Genomic DNA, 21,509 nt, shown 5'->3' with positions numbered 1-21,509 from the left:
GGGAAGGGAAGGGAAGGGAAGGGGAAGGGAAGGGAAGGGAAGGGAAGGAAGGGAAGGTGCGGGAAGGGGAAGGGAAGGTGCGGGAAGGTGCGGGAAGGGAAGGAGCGGGAAGGTGCGGGAAGGTGCGGGAAGGTGCGGGAAGGGAAGGGGAGGGAAGGGCAGGGAAGGGAAGGGAAGGGAAGGGAAGGGAAGGGGAAGGGAAGGGAAGGGAAGGGAAGGGAAGGGAGGGAAGGGAAGGTGCGGGAAGGGAAGGGAAGGGAAGGGAAGGGAAGGGAAGGGAAGGTGCGGGAAGGGAAGGGAAGGGAAGGGAAGGGAAGGGAAGGGAAGGGAAGGGAAGGGAAGGGAAGGGAAGGGAAGGGAAGGGAAGGGAAGGGAAGGGAAGGGGAAGGGAAGGGAAGGGAAGGGAAGGGAAGGGAAGGGAAGGGAAGGGAAGGGAAGGGAAGGGAAGGGAAGGGAAGGGAAGGGGATTTTCTGAACCTGAGAGAGTTTCAAGCTCTCAGCGGCTGATCTGTTCCCAAGGGAAAGTCTTTTGGGAACTTTTTTCTCTCTCAAGGACTGCTGTGAAAAACAAGGTTTGGTTTCCCAAAACAGAGACACAGATGTTCTGAGAATGAATAAAGTTCCCAAAAGACTTTCCCTTGGGAACAGATCAGCCCCTGAGAGCTTGAAACTCTCTCAGGTTCAGAAAATCATGTTCTCAGGGAAGCTCCTGACAGAATCTTGGAATGCTTGAGGCTGGAAGGGACTCCTCCCATGGATGCCATTACGGAGAGACTCCTCTGCTTCCATGAAAGTGCAAATGAGACCATAGGAGGACAACATATGGATTTCTTTGGACATGGATTTTATTGAAGAAGAAATGGGAGAGAGAGAGATAGAAATAGGAGAGAGCTCTCAGAGAAAAAGCAGAAGAGACTGAATTGGAAGTAGATAATTTTTACGATCCTTCTCTGCATGCACGGATTCTAGAGGTTGTGTGGATGTGGATTTTCGTTTGATATAATTATTCTAATTTCTGCTTACTATGTCTCTTTCTTCATCTTAGTCTTCTTATTCTTCTTACCCTTTCCCTTCTTCTTCTTTTTAGTTACTTTTACTTTTTCTTTTAGTCTTACTCTTACTCTTCTTATTCCTAGTGCTATTTTTATTCTTATTTACTACTTCTAGCTTTCCTTCTTCTTGATCATATTCTTCTTATTCTTCATCTAATTGTTCTTATTCACTTGCTATGCTTATTGTTATTCTTTTTTCTACTCTTAATATTTGCTACCATTTTTTATTCTTCATCTTCTTATTCCCATTCTAGTTCTTCTTATTATTCTTCAACCTATTATATTTATTATTATTATGATCCTTTTTCTTCTTCTTCTTTGCTACTGCTATTTCTTCTTTTTTTGCAGGAGGCAGCTGGGAGATTTTTTTGTCATGGGGGTTTTCTAGTTTGGTGGTTTTTTGGTTTTTTTTTTTACTACCACTATTTCTTCAACTCAGCTTCCTTTTTTTTTTTTGGAAGAATGGTGTGCATCACAGCCCTTACATCATATCTGTTGAGCAACACCTCCCATCTGTGCCCATTCCTCACGGACATAATCCCAAAGGACCTGCATGGAATCATTTCAGGATGAGAAGAAATGGCCCTTGATGCCACCAGCAGAGGTTCAGATTGAGTATTGGAGGATATTTTTCCCTGACAGATGCGTGAGGCACTGGAAGACTTTCCCAGGGAGGTGGTGGGGTCACTGTCCCTGAGGTGGAGAAGAGCTGTGCGCCCGTGGCCCTTGCCGAGTGTTTTTGGGGTGACGGCGGGTGAGCCAGGGATCCAGTGCCACTGGCTGACCCTCAGGCTCTCTTGCCACCCTGAGGACTCTGTGGCCGAGCCCCCTGGCCCCACGTGTGTCCCATGGGTGCTGTCTGGGGCTGGCCACAGCCCAGACTTTGGGTGTTGGGAGGTGCCCCTGTGCCGCTGCAGAGCGGCCGTGGCCGCTGAGGCCGCGGGGCCGTGGCCAGGCCGAGGCTCCCTGGGCCTGGCGCTACTCCTTGGCCAAAAATGCACTCACTTAACACCTCCCCAGTGCAGGACTTCCATGGGATTACCACGCTTGTTGTTATTTGTTGCAATCTTGCAATTTCATGACAACAGGAAAAATAAAAACCAGCAGGAATGGGTTAAAAGCTACAACTGGCTTAGGAAAGGGAATCTCACCAGACAATGTCTCACAACATTTAAATGTTTTCAAGTAGGCTTTTATCCTTTTACCTTCTAACATCTTTCTGCATCCCGTTGTTAATTCAGTAATTCACACTGTGAGGCTGCTGTTTACAATCACAATTTATTTTATTAACATATTAAATGAAGTGTCTGAAGTAAGCTTCTAAATTAGTTTTGATAGAGTAGTTTTAATATTATCAATAAATTTCAGCATATTCCGTAGCACAAAATTTACTTGCTATTTTGACTATTATCCCTAAGATGATTTGCAAAAGATAAAGAGGTATGACTTGATTAAATATATTTAAATGGCTAAGATTTATTTGCACTTAATTTCATTAAAGAAAATATCTGTTATATATTAATTAGCATATCTACTACATGCTATTGTTTGATTCAAAGATCTTCCTTTATCTAAATACATTTGCTTTCGGCATCAAAGCACAAATCCAACAGAGTAACTTAAAATTCCAATCATAGCACAGATGAACTACAATACTGTCCTTGCAGCTGTAAGTTTGCAACATTTGCAGCATAAATAAAAAAGTAAAAAAAAAATTTACTCCTTCCTACAGAATGGGGAGTGCAAAAGGAACCCCCTGAAAGAGCTCAATCAAATGGCTTCTGAAAGGTTTGTCCCTCCATAAGAATTTACAGGCACCTCTGGGACCAAATTTTCTAGAGGTGAATCACCATTCAGGCATGCACAAACTCTTAATTTCTACTGTTAATAGCAGCAGCCTGTGGGGAGAAGGAAAAGCATATCAGATGAAGTTCTGATGCCAGACCCTTAGACAGAGGCAGGATACCAGTTCAGAAGCAGGTCTGTGGAGAGTTAAGTCAACCCTGGATCCTCAGAAATCCCTGTCTGCTGTACTCTCACCCTCATGGCAGGGCCCTTATTCCTACAGTTTTCTATCTCTAATCCTATTTACTTCACCTCCAACACAGGGGTAAAACTATTAGTGAAGTATAACTAGGGCTGGACTGGGGGCTGGAGCAGGAAAGCTGGCTACTCACCCTGCCTTTTCCAATGGAGGGAAGCTTTTAACATGTCACTTCCTCTGGGCTAGAGACAAACAGCTTCCAAGCTACTGTATGTGGTCTCCACAGTTCCTAGGTGCTCTCCTTGCTATCTGTAATCTGTCTTTTCTGCCTCATCTCCTTCCCTCTCTGCATCTGTTACCCCCTGCCCATCATGGAAGGAACAGGACCAGTTCAGCCTGTCCACACCACACCACTGCTGATCCCCATTTTCACCCCAGACAGAGCTAAAGCCAAACCTTTTGGCCCTGCACTGACCCTCTCCAATGTGCTATCAAAGAGAGATGGGAATGGTCTGCAGAAGGGAAGGAAGGACCATGGGCCAAAATTCCCCATTCCAGGCCTTTGCAGCAGGCAGAGAGGCAGCAGGGGTTCTGAGGCTCCTTTCATGCATCTTTCTGCTTGTGAGCCACTGCTACAGACTGCTACAAACCATCTACATCAGGACAGCATTTTGTAGTAAGGCCTTAGCCCAAAGAAACTAAGGGTTTCATGTAGCCTGAATGATAACAGCCAAAAAGAGTTTCAGGATGTATGTATTACAAAACTGTTACTTTTACACACCCTAATGAATACACTCTGGCTGAACCTTTCTCTTGGTGCCCAATAATTTGCTAGAGTAGTTAAGATCCAGAAGAAAGTTAGTGTCCAAAATTCCCATCAACATCAGCACAAGGGTCCCAGCCCACTGCTGGACCATCTCCTTGGTCAAACCATAACATCACAAATCACTTTAAACCTGACTCACATCTAGTGACAATGCTGCCAACTCTAACACAAAATGTAATTACAAAATAGTCCCCTCCACAGTAATTAATATGACAGAACTGGTGAGTGGTGATCAAACCCCTCCACACCTGAGGGAAAGTAGGTCCTCTGCCCAGACTTAACCATCCCATGGAATAATGCACACAGTCTACCAAAGAATCATATTGAGCTGATATTTTCACAGATAATTTCACAGAAATAAGAAAATCACATTGATTAGAGCCCTGTACCATTTTCTAGACAATAATATTCACATTTGCTTAATACCAACTGTGCTACTTAATTGTCAGGGAGCATAATTTTCTACAGCTAAACTGTAACCACCACCAGGAAGCTACAGCATCCAACAACCTGGCAGCACCTTCTGCTGCTCACTGATGGTGAAAACAGAGCCAGGTTACTCACACCATCTGCTGCAGAGGGGAGCTGGGCACTGGGGACTGCTGGGTGAAAGCCCCATTAGACAGAAGATGTGCAATTTAGATGGAAGTAAATAAATTAAAAAATAATCAGAGTGGAAAATAAAAGTCGAGGGAAATCTTCCCTCCAAATTCAAGGTCTTTCAAGTCCCACAGAACAGTCCCTGGGTTATTAACAAAGCATTACTTTTGGGTACTTGTGGTCATTTTTACTCTGTTAGGGATAGCCAAAAATAGTTGCCAACAATGAGAAACCATCTTTGACTAGAGCTTACTGTGAATTCAGAAGTGGTTTTGGTTTCTCATGGGATTAAAACCTAAGTAATAAGAAGCCCAGAAAAGCAGATAGTCTGAAGCCTCGGATTGTCAGTCAGACTGGAACCGCAGCTTGCACTATCATGCAGAGGACACCTAAGCCAGCAGTTACACTCCCCATCTCTCCTGTTATCCACACCTCTTCTCCTGAGAAACTTCCCTGTGAGGGTTAGCCCAGTGCCAACCAGCCTTTCCCTAAAGTCAGGGGCAAAGCACTTGTTTTCTTATGCATAATATGTATATAAAGCAGGAGATTGGGAATAGCAGTATCATAAAGTCACCTCAGGACACATGGGACCAGCGAAGTTCCATTTCACCATCTTCAGCAGCAGTAAAATTCCACTGTTCCACATCAAAAAGCACATTCAGTCAGAGCCACTTTACCACAGCTGGTGCTCAGGAAGGTTCATCTCCTACAGCCAGATCTTGGGATGGTGGGGACAGGTTGGAGCTGTGCTTGCCCATGAACTGAGCAGGACCCTTTCCAGCAGCATCATCTGCTCATGCCCATGCAGGCTCTCTCAAGCCCTTCTAGTCAGAATAAGATAACAGGCATTTTAATTTGGGCCTAAGAAACTTGGCTGCTGGCTTCACTTACAGTCTCTATCAAATATACAAACAGCACATATAATGCAACTTTAGTTGCTTGCCTGTCTTCCATGGCAACTCTCAGCACAGAATTAATGTTTTGATGGAATAATAAACCTCTCAAAATCTGAGCTGATAATGGACAGTCACGTTAGATGCTTAAATTATAGCAGCATGAACAGCCTTGCAATAATCAACCCTGCAACTGCCAAAATGTTTTCATTGTTCATTAACTGGAACCTTTTTTGCATTGCTAATCCTAATGAGCTGCCATTCTCATTACCATTCCAAGCACTGTCTGTAGCACATCTCTAGATTTCTTTTCCACCCAAACATACAATCTTATTCAACTGGCAGCCTGTTAATGCATTAAAAGCACAGAAATGGCTGCTTTAATGCAACTGCAATAAATCTACAGTGCAAGCACCTTGAGGGGAAAGTTCAGTTCAATCTTCAAGAACTTTTGCTTAAGTAGAAAAACAGAAGGTCTTTTATTGAAGAGACCATATCATAGAGTTTGAGTTCCAAATCCAAAATCCATTGAAGTTAATGTGAATCTTTCCATTGATTTCTGAATTGTTTTAACTCCATCCCTTCCTCTTCTGCTCCTCCCCAAGCATGAATAACTGAATTCACTGCAGGCACAGCAAATTTTCTTGCAGGGAACACAACTGATGTCCGTGTGGGGAAGGCCCAGAACTCTAATGTACCAAATTACCAATGCCATTTCCTCTACTCTGACTCCACAGTGGCAAAGGTCAAAGAGTCCAAAGCATCCAGCAATCCTTCACAGTCCACAAGACAGGTCCTTTCTTTGCTAAATTTATTTAAACTTTGCACAAAATTTACCCCAGACTCTGAAAAGTTGCACTTCAGCCCTCCATCTGCACCTTGTCTGCAAGAAGGAGCAGCCCAGAGCCACTGGTTTACACAGCATCCATTTTCTGTGGAGGAAAATATGCAGAAAGTACCTTCTGTAGCACCAGAGCCCAGTTCCAGATGGAAGCAGCTTATTCATTGAGGGAGAGCAGAAAACAGAGACTGTCACTTCACATGCAGTTGAGCATATAAAAAAAAAGTCAGCAACTTGTTAATGGTGGGCAGTTCACCCACATAACCATGAGAGAAGTTTTTGAAGGAAAAGTCAGATGTGGAGCCTGGTTTATTTTCAGTGTGACCCTCTTGTTTTTGAGCATAAGAGCCCCACACCAGAGGATGTTAACAAAGTATTAGGCATCATCTTCCAGCAATTTCAGCCTTGAGCCACTGATTTGTTCCAGAGAGACAGTTGTTTCCTTCAGCTGGGAAGCAAGGAATATATTTCAGAGAATATCACATATGAAAACACAGTATGAATTGCTCAGATGGAGCATTTTCTAAGTTGTTCTTTTGACAAAAAGTTTCAATATTAAAATAGTTCCAAATGGATGTAAGAGCTCTGAGTTCAGAAATGAAGCTGAAGCAAACACATAGATATAACATTGCATTTTCTCTTACTCAGTATAAATTTGTAACCAACTGAATACTTATTGCACATTGACAAAGTATTTCCACTCTGACAAAGGCTCTGAACACATTAATTAAAGAGGAGTTTTGTATTTGAAGACAGCTAAGCTGTCTTTTACAAAAGCCTACATAATTTAATTTATTCCATCTGATTACTTAAAGCAGCAAGAGATTTTATACACAGGCTCAGAATAATTTTTAGTTCTTGTCTTTATTTCTCTCATCTCCATGCATTAACTAAGGTGTTTCTTTATAGTTTCCAACATACAATTCTTGAAGCAGTGCACACACTGTGTATCATACATTCCCTTGAGACACTACCCCTGAGAAATTTAATAGCAGGCCCCAGGGACAGAAGGGTGAAAGGCAAGTGTAAAATATACCTTGCCTAAAAAAACCTCTTTAAAACATTCTTTTTAGTCTGTGACATGAGCCATTAGTTTATAAAATAGCTATTTTCAAGAAATCAGCAGGCTGAACTTGGACTCAGAAACCAAAACTTTAATTACAAGAATAAGAATTGTCACCTGAAAGCAGCTCAGGAAGAGCAACACTAAGGACTTCTCCCACAGAAGTCACCTTCAACCTGTATAGAGCTCTTGAGTGCCAAGACTGAAGACAAACCTTTTTAAAAGAGAATTGCACTTCTAAGTAGGATAAAGAGAAAATAATTCCCATATGTAAGTCAATATGACTAAACCAGAAGTCTCACAGAAAGTCCCATAAAAACTCATCCCAAATTCTCACCAAATCCCAGAGCACTGTATCAGACATTTTGGCACTGAAACTATTTCGAAATTCTAAAACCCCATGAACCTATTTTAGTACTTCTCTATTATCATGGTATGAGGAGAGAGCAGAAGACATTTTTCCAGAAAATTCTGTTACTGCCACAGTCCAAAGGGCTGGTGGTGACCCAGCCTCTTACGCTTTTGAAGCCTTTGTGCCACAATTCTAAGTTCCTTAGTGCAGACTCTATAACCTAAAATTTAACAGATTTTCCCTCACTTTACTGTAAAACCTCAAAAAAGCTGCAAAGCTGGTTTTGAACTAGTCAGAAGGCAGACCCTTGAGACAAGGCTAAAACTTGCATCAAAGAGAATTTCCAATCAGCCTCAAAAGCACATGCAGAGAGTGGTTTATATTCTCTTCCCCAGAGATCTTTTAGCTTAAACAGGCAAGACTAGGGTCTGACTTTGATTTGGCCAAGGCCAGACAGACATTAAACATAACTTTCAAGAATTAATGCTTATGAAATTCATTACTAGAATGTATGGAATTCTCCAAGGCCTCCAGGTATTCATAGCATGGTTCAATTTCATACCAGCTTCCATGAAGGCACAAGGAATTTTATTATGCAAACTTGATAACATGTTTGTAACAGGACTAATATAATCTTGACAGAACAATATTTCCAGTAAGTACACTTAAAAATCCTTCACATAGGCACAAAATGCTACCATCCCCAGGCTGCACTACGCTCCTGTAGCCAGTTAGATTGCAATTTAAGTGAGGACAAAACTCATCCTTAGCCATGCACTCATTAAACGGCAGCTGTCTCATAGGATGGCTAGGGGTGGAAGGGACTTTAAAGGTGTCTTGTTCCAGCCTCCTGCCATGGCTGGGGTCAATTCCCTCCCCTGACCTGCTGGTCACACCTCTTTTGATGCAGCCCAGGGCACGGTGCCTTTCTGAGCTCAGGCACATGTTGCAGTCAGCAACCTCAGGATCTCGTCCAGGGAAGCAGCAGGATTCTGGGGACCAGCATCAAACACCAACAAGACGGGCTCCCATTCATGAAACCATTTATTCAGCATGGGAACAAACCCAGGTCCAGAACAGAGAGCCCCGAACAGAGGCACAGCAGGGGTTTTTGAGGGACAGAACTCTCAAGGGTCCCCACCTTTGAGGGTGGAGTTCAGGGTCAGGGACCAGTAGAAGCACACCAAGAGAGAACCCCCAGGGAATCAAACCCAATCAGAACACCTGGGCCACCCTTCTCAAGGGGTTTGGGGTGGGACAATGGAACTCGTTGTTTCCCTGAGGCTGCTGCCACAGGCACGCACTGCTGGCTTGTGTCCAGCTTCCCACCCACCAGCACCCCGTGTCCTTCCCCTTCCTTTCCCCTTCCTTTCCCCTTCCCATGTCCTTCCCCTTCCCCTTCCCGTGTCCTTGCCCTCAGGGCTGCTCTCAGTCCATTCTGCACCCAGCTTGCAAACACACGTGGGATTGCCCAGACCCAGGTGCAGCACCTTGCACTTGGCCTCGTTGAATCATGAGGTTTGCACAGGCCCACCTCTGCAGCCTGTCCAGGTTCCTCTGGGTGCCATCCCTTCCCTCCACCAGGGCACCACATAGCTTTTCTTTCCTTAAATAAAAACTCAAAGAACTAAGAATACAATGGGTCCGGAACAGAAAATCTGTGGACATTGCATCTACACCACCAAGGGTAGACAAAGCCTGGCCACACTGCCACAAGAAAAGTACCCAGTGAAGCAGATGATTCCATCTCAGTGCAACTCAGCTGATTACAGGCTTGAATAAACCCTGTAATAACAGACTTGTATGAGAAGCAGAGGGTAGGCCAGGCAGAGACTACCTGGACCTTCACTAACCAGAATCCAGTGGGCAATTATCCATCCTTTTCTGCTCATCCAATGCAATCACTCAGGGAAGTGATGGGACAAGCACTGATGAGATATCTCTTACACAATTTGATCATCAAACTCCAGGAGAGCACCTACAGAGGAGGGAGGAAAATAACTCCAACCTGAGACTGAGACAATGTGTTTGAAATGGCATTATACCACAAAAAAAAAAAAAAAGAAAAAAAGAAAAAAAGAACTCATAGCTCTAAAGTCTCCTACTAGCTCCAAATAAGTGATATGTCTGACAGACAAATGAGAGTTGAAAAGATTGCCTGATGTGCAGCAGGCTGAGAAGGAAAAAAATCGAAAGTGCTGTTTAACAGAAGTCAGACTGATCCCTGGGTGCTCCTATGAAAGGAATCAGACCACTTCATCACCATATTTTCTCCCCTTCCCTTCTACCTGCCAGCTATGAGTTGCACTCAGAAAAAATACTTGGCATAAGAGAGCTTTTAAAAAGCAGTAATTTAAATTCCATACTAGGAGGGTATTTTTTTGTGTTTCACAATGTGAAATTCCATCTGTTACGGTATAATGAACCCCAAAGTAACTAATGACTGTGGAAGGCATCCCTTCTTGGACTTGACTTTGGCTCACACGGACACTAGTGAGCTGCACAGAGCTTCAGGAGGACCTGTAGATTAAAATTTAATTTTAATGCTCAGGTAAAGAGCACCAAAAGGTACCACTGGTGCTCCCCCTACTTTCCCAGGAGAGAGGATCCAGGCAGGAGCTGCTGGAACACTGCACTCTGGGTCGCTCCAGGAGGCATTCAGAGTTCTCATGTGTGTTTCCATACAGCCCTTTGCATATTCCTTGGTTTGTAAAGAACTGCTTGGGAGCAACCCCTTACATCCACTACGAGAAGAGAGACATCAATTTGCAACTCTTGTTCTTATCCAAATTCCTTGAAAGAGAGAGGGAAATTCCCACAAATTTGTGTCACATGTTTCTGTCTAAACCTGAAAAATCTGTAGATTACATTCTGTTGGGAAGGATGAAAATTTTACAGGAGAGTTTTACAGATATGAATGCTTAGCAGAAGGTTCTCTAGAAATGAAAGCAAGCTTTGATATATAAAAGATGCTTTTAGGGCCAGTTGTTGCTGAAACAGCTGAGAGAACAAAAGTTTAGTTGAGTTGGAATGTTTAGAACAAAAGTTTAGTCAAGCTGGGAGGAGGTTTTATGGCTAAAGTTCATCAGGTTAAGTGGTCTTAAAACAAGGCGTTTTCTACAAAATAAAAAAGCATAGGCAGACAGAAAGATGTTTTTTACCAAACAAGAAGAATTTTCTACTGCAAAACAAGTTTCTAAGTTTAACATGTAATTACTAACTCAAATGATTAGTTAGTCACTAACACAGTCTGGTAATTTTAGTAGTTTTGATAGGTTATATGTACATGTAAAGGTATTGTGTATGATGCAGATGGGTTGTTGTGTAATAAGATGCACAGCAAAAGAAAAAAGATAAAATGCTTTGTAAGATGAACAGAAAAGGGGCTTCAGGACACAGGGCTTGCCTATAGCCAGCAGCTGTGGGCTGACCCACAACCCTCAACTGCTGTGACCCAGTCCATGCAATAAACAGCATTTTAAAAGAGAGCTGTCTGAGGTTCCCATCTCTCCATCAGGCTCTTACAACATTCCACACAAGTTCCACCAGGAATGCTGCTTCCATATCAGGGAACAGCTTTGGGTTGCCACGGAGCAGAGTCTGATGCTGGGGCAGACAAAGCAGTACATGTAGTCAGTCATACTGTCAGTGTTTGTCTGAAGCTTCCCAGAGATTTTTCCAAGTAATTTCCTGTCAATAAGCCTGACATAAAAAAACCTTGCCAAGCAATTAATCCAGGTCTTGGATGTCCAGGTTGAAGCATGTAGCCAGTGCAGGAAATGGATCCTTTCTGCACTTGAACCAGCTCTCAGAAGTGGGGAGCATTCCAGGACGTGCAGTCCCAGACACTTCTGATTCAAACACCAGCTTCACTGCTGTTCATCTGCTGTGTCTGGCTCTTGCAAGCAGCCTGCACTGGGCTTCCTCAGACAAATATTTCGACTCCCAACCTTACTGGAAATACAGCCATTTTCAGCAGCACAAGCAAAATTGGCAATTACACTAATACCCTGCTTATCATACAAACATAACCCCTAAGATCTGCTGTTGAGAAAGGAACATTTTGCTCCCCATGTGGAGATGGCAAGCATATCATTAGACAATTTCCTGTTATTGACAGATACTATATGTATTAATCTTCTTCTAAGAACACTGAAATACACACTGACAAAAGGAGAAATCCTGCCAGCTCTTGAAATAGGTGTTTCATCCACATTATTTAGACAATAATTCAGATCACAGTTGGGGAGTGAACAGTAATTTGTGAATTTAAGCATAGATTTCTGTAGAAAGAAAGACAGACAGAAAGACAGACAGACAGACAGACAGACAGAAAGACAGACAGAAAGACAGACAGACAGACAGACAGAAAGACAGACAGAAAGACAGACAGACAGACAGACAGACAGAAAGACAGACAGAAAGACAGACAGACAGACAGACAGACAGAAAGACAGACAGAAAGACAGACAGATTGATTTAAATAAAATCAGGACAGAGTGTGTAAAATGGGATTGCTTAAATGCAACACATGTTGCCAGATTCGTTCTGACATATTTTGAGCTTTCTTCCTCAATAGTTCTTTAGTTAGAATGGGATGACCTCGTTAAAAGGGCACACTGGGGAGATGTGACTTTTCTAGGTATGTGAGCAGCATAACTAAAACCTGCACACACTTTCCCCCCCCCCCGCCCCCCATAATTAAGTTTATAAGGTCTCTATCCCATACATGGAATTTCAAAGAAGAAACCAAGCACACATTAAAACACAATGTGATACTTACTTAATAGTATTGGCAAAGGATATCTTCAGTATCTTCATAAGCACTCAGCATCCAGTGAGATCACACAAATCTCTGCAGAAATACAGAAGCCAGAATCCAAAATATTTGCCTTCTATACAGCTTGAAAGCAAAATTCTCCCTTGTTTTTCACCATAGGAAATGGCTCTTCCAGATGAAAACCTCACTCAAAAAGCAAGTAGCTGATGCAGATGAAGACAGGTTTCAGTAAGTCAGTTCAAGCTTACTCTTGGGTTAGACTGCTCAGAAGCCACCAGCTTCTGAAGATCATGAAACAGCCAGATGTTCTATCCAAGGAAGTGTTCTATTCTTTCTATTTATTACTCTATTGTATTGGTGTCTAATGTGGGGAAAGAGGAAGGATAGTGTTAGAGGAGTGATAATAACTTATTCAAAATTACATAAGAGAGGCACACATGGAAATAGCAAATATCTCCTCTCCCCATATGGAGAAATTGGTTGGTTCTTTTCCCTATTTTAAAATGCTAACTAGTCAGAACTGGGCATGGAGCAGTCTCCTTTACACAATAGTTACAGCTGGCCCAAAGTCAACCAAGCTCTACAGGATTTCTGCTAGAGATGATAACTGAATTCACTTGACATTTGGAGCAAACTTTTGTCAGAACTTGGGCACCATGGAAACTTCCCCCTCTTCCCCAGGCAAGGTATTCATCGCTTCTGTTCTCTAGTTTAGACTCTCACCCATCAGTACCCGCTCCAGTGAGTGTCCCATTAAACAATCTTGGAGGTTAAAAGGACATTTTACTAAAAATCTGAAACTAGTTCTCAGACTTCAAGATGAGGCTCGATTGCACAGTGCTACTGATGAGGGTTGAAATTACTCTTGCTATGTGCAGCAGTAAGGACAGCCAAGGAACAGAAGACCTGAAATGCTGAGTGCATTTAGGGTCTGCCTAATCTAATATTCCCAGAATGGTCAGGACCAGGCACTTCATATGATCTGCTTCACAAATGTAACTCTAAACATGGCTCGCATCTGTCAAATATTGTGACGTTAGAAAATGATACTCTAGACAGGGAAGTCTGTACTTAATTAATTACCAATAGTAATTACTTAGCAGGAATGGAATTCTTTTCCCTCTAACATATGGCTTTAGATAAGAGAATTTTTACTTCCACAATCAATGGAAAAGTAGACTTCATTATCTGGAGTACAGAATTGGAGGGCTTGCTTTAATGTAAGCCATATGCCGGGGTGCCGAGTCATCACATGGATACTGTGCTTGGGAAATTCTTGTCACAGTTACCCTACATTTACCCTCTAGTGAGGGTAAACTATTTAACTTCTCATTTATGTTGGCTTTTTTTGTTTCCCATTTTGTAAGCACACTTAAATCTTTCTAACATTTACGTACATGTCTTACTTGAAACAAAGTCCCGATCCTTCCAAAAAAACCCCAAAAAAACCAAGAAACCAGTACTTAAAAGAAAATTAAAAAGAGCTTCCTTTTACCACAGAATACTTAGATTCAATTGCAGCATCTGTTTTTTAAACAGAGTTCCTGATTTCTGAGTTTGCCAGCTGGGCTAAATCAAGTCACAGGAGTCAGCTACCCCCTCGTTTTCAGAGGACATCTCAAGTGACACTCCATGTCAAAAATTAGGAGTGTGTGTAAGTTAAAAGTACAAATTATTCAAGTAACAAATGACACATGGTGTAAGCATTTAATTTCCAGACTTAGAGCCAGACAGTGTCTCCAGGCCACCACAGCAGGGAAGCTGCAAGGCACCAAGAGCACCTCAGGGAACTCAGATTGCCAAGGGAAGGCCAGGGAACATATGCTACAGCAGCAGCCTTGCAAAGGAGCTCAGGTGTGCTCTGTCTGACACCCTGGAGCTGCAGGAGCTGTTGAAATTCCCTCAAATAGCACTGACAGCCTGGAGTTTCCTGCTTTCCTCACTACTCTGCTCTTCAGTCCCTTCTTGGAGCTCCATTCACCACATGGATGCAGCAGCACCCCTCATCTCACACAGGGGTCAACAACTTCTTTATTTCAAACTCTGGAGGAAAACTCAGTCTTTTTATCCTTAAGTAAACAGTGGCAATGCTGGAGGTCATGAATGTGCTCATTTCCCCAGATATAATGGATGACAGCTCAGGATTCCTCAATTAATTTTTAGGACAGGGACAATAGATTTAACGTAGTGGCAAGCACCAGTGGCAAAATGATTCCTAAATAATCCCATTATGGAAGCCTTGACTAAGACATTTATGTAACTCTGTCTCGTGAGCTGAACCTCTCCCTCCCTTAATCACTGGGTCCAGGCTGCAACCTGTTGTCATGGAGCAGGGTGCCTCTGTCACTGCCAAGCAAAGCTCCTCTCCAGAGTGTCACTGCAAACCACAGCACACAGTTTGGAGCTTCCCAAATGAGCCCTGAGGGACACAGGCAGAGATCTGGTCCCCCCTGAGCTCACATGCCTCAAGCTCGCTGTGCAGAGATACTGAGCTCCCTTTGGGCAGAAACTTGCTCAGAACCAGCTGTGGGTCTCTGTGCCACATCTGCTCAGGCAGCTGGACTGAATGGCCACTGCAGGTCCCTTCCAACTGCAACTATTTTATATTTTACATCCACCAGCCTTCACTGAGGTTGTACTCAAACCCTGCAACTTACTCAGCTTCTGTGGTTGAGCTTTAAAATCAAGGTGTTTGGAAAAGAAAGAGTAATTCCATTGCACTTGTACCTTTGACAAAGGAGAATTTTGTTTTCAACCTAACTCAAAGTAAACTGACAGGTAAATGAAACTGTGACATCACACAGATCCTGATGGCCACATCCATTCAGACCACCTGACAGTTCTATGGAGTAATTACTTTGATTTGCATAATACCTGCCCTGCAATAAATCTTTGGACTGGGAGAGAGGGGGAGAGAGGGGGAGAGGGGGAGGGGGGAAGAGGAAGGCTTTGCCTCTGCTCAGGGGAGCAGAAGTAGCATGTTTGGCTTACCTACCGCGCTTTCCCACTCAAAACCAAACTGGCATTCCAAAGGGAACGTAACACAGCACTCCTGCCTCAGGCTTTTTCATCACCTTATTCCACAGACATGCTTTAAAGACTTGTTTTGGAGGCCTTGCTCACCTTTAGGTGGCCAAAAGATTCACTCTGAAACACACATTATATCATGCCCAGATGTAACCCAGAAAAGTGCTGAGTGCTGAGTAGCAGCACGTTCCGAGCAGAAAAGAGGATTCTTTCACCACAGCCCTTCAGCAAATGGACTGAGCCCTTGCCCTTGAGCCAAACATCCACAAACATATTAGTGTTTCTAAATGACAATGTTGAGTTAGCTGGCATATCTGGCACAGTTGCCAAAACCCACTCTTGTTAGCTGTCTTTTGAAATGGTGAGCTGTCTTTTGAAACAGCTCCAGATCTATTTTGGTGTGAAGGACAATTTGCTTTCCTCGGTTCAGCAGGTAGGAAGCAACAACGTCAACTTTCCAAACAATGTTCAAAGTGGAAATTTAACAGTCAACATGCTTCTGCTTCCTCAGGCTGTATCTCTAGACTTTGAAGTGGTGATTACTTTTGCAAAACCTCATTTTACAGGCTTGCCAACAGATCTCCACATAGATTGCAAATTAACTAGTGCAGAAAGCTGCGACTGGGGTCCTCATTAGCACACAGTCATTTCCAGTGCTTCTCTCCAGCTTCCTAGATCATTACTTGAGCTCTGAACTAAATCCAGCATCATAATTAAACTACCTCTTTTAACTTGAGACCCTATAAAATTGCAGTCTAGTTTATTCTGCAATCTGTTTGTGCTTTGTGTTCTGACTGAATCGCAGGTTTGCTTTTTCTGAGACTTTGTTATTTGAATTTTATTTTTACAACCCAAACAAAGCAGTGAAAAGGGTTTGATTTAATTTTTCCTGGACTGAGCTTAGCTTTAGGCCTTCTTTGATTTTCAATGTCAAATATGGCAAGACTATCCTTCAGGACTTGCAGACTGAACCTGACAGATATTTACTAGAGGAAGAGGAGGGAAGAGAAAGATTAAGTGCAAATACCAAATTCAGCACCTTTCTCTATGTAGAGAACCTTAGGAACCTTAATCTAGATGTCCCATTTTTTAGTAAAGGAGCACTCTTTAGTAAAGGAGCAGTCTTTTTTGACTCTTTAATCAGTCCAGAACCAAACCTCAAATTGCATCATTGGGGTGAAAAAGAACAATCAAAAAAGAGTAAGTATTTTATCAAACCCACATTTTCAGCAGCTGAACAGGAACTTGCCATCCTCCCACAGTGCCACAAACTCCTTTAACTGCTTTGGTCAGCAAAACCCAAAACAAGGCTTTTGGGTAAGGCAAGGCATTGCTGGGTCTGGGGTAGCTGCTCCAAAGGTCCCACAGAAGATTGTAGGTGCCTTTAGATTTCACATGGAATTCCTCACTCTTGACAACCCATAAGGTAGCAAGAATCACCCTAGAAAAAAGTAAAAAAAACACCAAAAACCCCAACCTTAAACCAAAGAAAAAGCTGGCCTTTGATTAATTTCAAAATGATGCTTCCAGTGAGTCAGTGAAAATCCCTAACTTTTGAATCTAGCTAGGTGTAAACCAACATGCTGAGTAGTTAGAAGATAAAAAGAGGAGGTTTTTAGGAAAAAAAGCAAGTTTGGCCACATGCAGTGAAATAGCCTTGGACACTTCTGCTGGGGCAAACAAAGCTTTGGCTTCTGCATCAACTCATTGTTGCTGCCTCCCATACTGTAGGTAGCAGATGGAAATTAAAGGCATTAAAATGCTACCTAAGTCAGGATTTTATGCTTTCATGCAGTGTCTCAATTAATCAAAGTTTTGATGTAAAATTCAAGCATCAATGCTCAAAGCCAAGTCAAGTCATAAAATACAAGCTGATTAATTTCCCTCTAATTTGTATGATAATTAAAATTCCAACTTTTAATTCTTTTAATTGTCCTCCCACAAGGAGGTTGATTGGGCTTTGCTATACATGCTGTGAAAATGCATTTCCCACAGGTCTGTCTTTGTTTTCTTTAAAATGCAACGCTTTTACATAATTATCCCTTAACTTCCATAGATAAATGCAAGCTTATCTCTGGCCTGTTTTGACACAAGTCCCCGTGTAACTTAAGCTGTGTCCATAAATCAAATGCTCAAAGCCATTAGGTGTTTCTTCAAAACATTGTGCCAGTGTGTGCTTCTCTGTGACTTTTAATGAGCAATTAAACTTGCAAAAGACAGAGGGGGAAAAAAGAATCTAGAATAAAAAAATCCACACACATTCTCACCTGGAAGTCAAATACCTGTGAACTGGAAACAGACAAAGTATGTGGTACAGCAGACATCCTGCTTTCCTCTCACCCTCTGCTTTCATAACCCCAGCAAACTGCATGTAAGAGCAGAGCTGGCACCTGCACACAGCCCCACTGCTCACTGGAAAAGAAAGTTTAACTGGTAAAGCTGCAGAAAACCCCCAGCTTGTGCACCTCTGGCTGGCTATAAAATAAACTTATCCTTTATCTGGTAGCCCTGAATGGAAAGTCTTACCAGGCCCTTCCTCGGGGCACAAAAGTTGTTTGGGGTTCACAGGCAACACCTGCAGTGCTGTCTGCCAGGAGCAAACACATTCTGGACATTGCAAAGAAGTAACAAAAAAGTCCTCTGTGTATTCTTTGTCTCCAGAACATTCAAAAGTTCTGCATAAACAAGGGTTGAGATGAGGCTGTTTAATCCATCACCATTAGCAGGTTATCAGTGTCCATGCAGACTCTTTTTGTTCCTCAGAGTATGAAATGACCACGTGCCTTCTGCCCTTTCATGTGCCTTGATTTTCCTGTCTTTACCCTTCCCTGGCTTATACTTTTTTTCTCTATAAATGTGTCCTCCTGAAAACCAAACCTTCTGATCTTGTTCTCGTAGTTTTAGTTACTTTCCCAGGAAAGTAACTATAAACATAAGTTGTTTACACTTTCCTTCTAAGAAACGTCCCTTGATGGATGTTTCACATGACCAGTGTGATTGGGAAGGTGGCAATTTAGTTATCCAATCCTTGGTCATAGTCAAGAATCTATAAATACTGGAGTCAGCAAATAAAGTTACTTCTTTTTCCTGTCACACCACTGAGACGTGTTTGTGTGAATCATTCTGTGTCCTTTAGCAACATAAATGGGCATCACATCATAAAGACACAACATCAAAAACCCTCCCAGAGCTGTCAGGATTTCCAGGGTAGATGATTACACTTCTGTCCACAACAGGGGCCGTGTTCCCACCATTTAACCACCCTGTAAAGCCCCCAGGTTACAACCATTAAATTCCAAACAGCAGCAGCAGCGAAGCTGGGGCTCAGCTGATGGACGACAGGTTTGGAAAAGCAGAGTCTAAGCCCTCATTCCCCTCAGGAGCAGCAGGTGGCCCAGAGCTCTCCCCTGTTTTCTTAAACCTCCTCAGCACCATTCCATCATCCTGTGTGAGAAAACAAAATGTCTTTCAGGCCTGAACCCCTCACCTGGGACTTTTCCCATCTTCCAGAGCAAGCAGTAACCATGCAAAGCTATTAAATCTTATTTTCCATGGAGAATTACACATTCTATACACTAATTCACCTCTGTGTGGGTCCCCAATATCAAACCAAAGCCAAAACCAAATGTAAAAGGGGGCAAGGAAGCTCTGGCATATATCACCCTCTGACTCAAACCAGTACAGGAATATGCTGAGTGTGTTACACTAATCAAATAGGTGAGATCTTGGCAGATAAGACAAGAAAATCAATTGTAATTTCTTTGGCTGTTTTCTCATACATTCTCAACTTGTTAGCAGACATTTTTTTTTAAGAGAGTGGTCAATGAATATTTAATGCTGGGACACACTGCCAATTTTATCTGCCAGCTAATAAAAAAGCTGCTTGGTCATGGGTGTAAGAGAAGAGGTCTATTTTAGCCTCTGTGGCTGGCTGGCTGTAATAAGAAGGATGACAATTTTAAATTGGGAGATTAATGGATAATTTGGAATCACTGTCATTCTGACACAGCCAGTGACCTTTTCAAATTGACAGATAGCTCCATTTCACCCCAACCAGCTACAACAAGAGATTGTTTTAAACAATTGGACCTAAATGCCAGGCTTAGAGGAGGCCAGGCATAGGAATGTGGCAGGGCAGCTTATAAGTAAAACAGGCCTCCCACAGATTAATGGAATAGTTAGGAGGACCATCCATCCAGGAGTTCCAATTCCCAGTTTTTAGCTACTGCAGCTTTAGCAATGTAAAAGGCACTGGTGTCAGAAAGAAGAATGCTCAGTATTCTCTTTTCCAGCAATAAAAACAGTACAGCTGAAACACTGAACCTTCTAGGGTCTGTCCAAAATTATATTGTGAAAAGATATGAAATAGGTGAAAGGAAACTGCTGCAGACATCTGTACCCATCCTGTGATATTGGGCAGTATTGCTTCAGCAGTAGCACACAGAGCCATAAATCACTTGTGAGAAAAAATAAAATAAAAAAACCCAAATAAAATAAAAAAAAAAAAACCAAACAGAAAACTCATTTCCTGCTAGAGCCAAGTTTTGCTCAAGAGTCCTGAAATAATGGACCTTAAAAGTAAGTTATTGCTAACCACAGAAAAACTACTTTATGCAAAGCTGTGAGAACTATGTCTTTGTATGTTCTCTCCAGGAATCTTTCACAGTTTGATTCCCAGTGTTCAAGTCCTTGACTTTGGTGAGGAAGTCATGTTTATAAACAAGGAAGTGAGTTGTCTCTTGACTAACTTGACATGCCATTGTGCAGTTAAATACACAACATGAGAAGAAAATCATTCAAAGGGGTACTCTCACATTAATTTAGAATTCTATTTTTAAAACTTAAAATTTAAGCACACATGAGGCTTTGTTTTTACTTGCAGAGGTTTGCTAGATGTGGATTAGCATTTCTTTTCAGTGACAGATCAGCTGTCACACACTGTCAAATACTCATTTGCTCAGGAAGATGGATGGGGCAGCACTTCAGGCCAGCAGCCCACCTTCCCAGTGATCACTGCTGGAAGATCCACATTCCCAAATGCCTCCAGACTCTTACCCTTATTGTCACAAATACTTTCTGAGCAGTTATTTTAAAGCACTGACTGGGCCATTCTCTAAATGCAGAATATGTCACCAGGCGCTGCTCATGGGGAGAACTGAAAGCCCGTGTTGGAAACAAGATGGGGATGTTGCAAAGCAATAAGCTCAGTTTCCAGGAGGTGGAAAAGCACGTGTGAGGCATGTCAGCAGCCATGCCAATGAAAGGCTCCCCATGAACTCCAAAGTCAGCAGTGTCATCATCTATTAGAGCTAATTTCAGCTTGTGTCTCCAGATCAGGACCCAAGTCCCAAATGCAGCACAAGACACAGCTCAGGATGCCATGCAGATGACTGTGCACCCCAATAATCCTTATTTGCTTCAGCAGCATGGCTAAGCTGAGATCTTGGAGGTAGGAGCAGATTTTAGATTCTCTGGGAATTAAGCAGGACACAACTCCTGAGAAATCCTGCTTGCTGGTGCTGGCCACTGAGAGTGACAGAGCCTGTAACACATTCCAGTGCTCAGATAGAACAGACTATTCCATTTGGGAGGGACTGGCAATGATCACACCCTGTCCAACTGCCTGACCACTTTAGGGCTGACCACAAGTTGAAACTTGTTATTAAAGGCACTGTTCAAATGCCTCCTAAACACTGCCAGGCGTGGGGCATTGACCACCTCAGCCTGTTCTAGTCTAGAACAGGGTAGTTCTAGTGGGGTCTGACCCCACTCTTCAGTAGAGAAATGCTCCCTTGTGCCCAGCTCGAGCCATTCCCACATGTCCTGTCACTGGGTGTCAGGAGGAAGAGCTCAGCACCTCCCTCTCCACTTCCTCAGGAGCCCTTCAGAGAAATGAGGTTCCCTCCTTCCCCAGTCTGCACCTGTGGCCAGCACTGCTCTGCCCTGCACAGGAAATCACCCAAATGGTCATAAGAAGGCAAAGCTACCATAAATCACCCAAACCTTCCCAACAGGAGAAAAAAAACAACCCCAAAATGAACCAAAAAGCCAGCAAACCTGCAATGAGATCAGCACCTACTTTTCCCAAGTC

This window comes from Pseudopodoces humilis, chromosome 11 (genome assembly GCF_049639895.1).
Source record: "Pseudopodoces humilis isolate 2021_Gansu_Grassland_sample_001 chromosome 11, ASM4963989v1, whole genome shotgun sequence".
In the NCBI taxonomy this organism is placed as follows: Eukaryota; Metazoa; Chordata; class Aves; order Passeriformes; family Paridae; genus Pseudopodoces; species Pseudopodoces humilis.
The sequence above is the reverse complement of the archived record's forward strand: the minus strand, read 5'-3'. Positions refer to the sequence as shown.